This window comes from Helobdella robusta (assembly GCF_000326865.2).
Source record: "Helobdella robusta unplaced genomic scaffold HELROscaffold_3, whole genome shotgun sequence".
Classification (NCBI taxonomy): Eukaryota; Metazoa; Annelida; class Clitellata; order Rhynchobdellida; family Glossiphoniidae; genus Helobdella; species Helobdella robusta.
This window is the reverse complement of record NW_008704501.1, coordinates 6474130-6475063: the sequence shown is the minus strand read 5'-3', so window position 1 is coordinate 6475063 and position 934 is coordinate 6474130.

The window sequence follows — 934 nt, the reverse complement described above, 5'->3', positions numbered from 1 at the left end:
ACTACTGTTGCTACTATTACTGCTGTTACAACAACTACAACAACAACAACAACTACTACAGCTACTACTACTACTACTACTACTACTACTACTACTACTACTACCACTAATACTACTTCTTCTTTTACTACTACTACAACCTCAACTACCACTACTATTTCTTTTTCTACTACTACTACTGCTTTTACTACTATTGCTGCTACTGGTACAACAAGTTATCTCTTTACTTTTAAAAGCTCCTTCATAATTTCATTATTCCTCAAGAAGTTAAGTAATTGTTTTTGGCACAGTTCTACACGAAGAAATAGAGTTTCGCTTATACGTATAAAAAACATTCAAAATTCAATTTAACTATACTGCTACTACTAAATTAAGACTAGTAAACCAGGACTAGTAAACTTTTTGTTTCGTTCTTATACAAACAATCGCTTAAAAACTGTTGTAACGACAACAAAAAGAAAATAAAATGACCAAAATTATAATAATAAAAATTTGAAGGTAATTTTCAGAAAAAATTCTAAACAGAAAAATAAGAAAAAAATGGTTTTTCGAAAATTATTCTTCACTAACTTCCAACATTTAAAATAATTTTTTAAAGAGAACAGCAATCTAAAGTCGGGTATTTCAATTTGCTCGAGGATTTACAGCCAGCAATACCCTAATGCAAATAACAATAGTCTAAAACCAGACCGGAAAATAAATACAATGACTTTATTTACAAACACCAGCGCAAACACACCAGCTTAAGTTTTCTTCTTCTTTTCCTTTTTCTTTATTTTTTTCTTCCTGTCTTTCTCTCTCTTTGTCTCTCTTTTCCTCTTTCTCTCTCTTTCTTTCTTTATTTTTTTCTTCTCACAGACTCAAGTATACATTAACTACAGAGAGCGTCCGTAGTAAAGCAATTGCCCGGATAACACATACTTAACTATAGCAG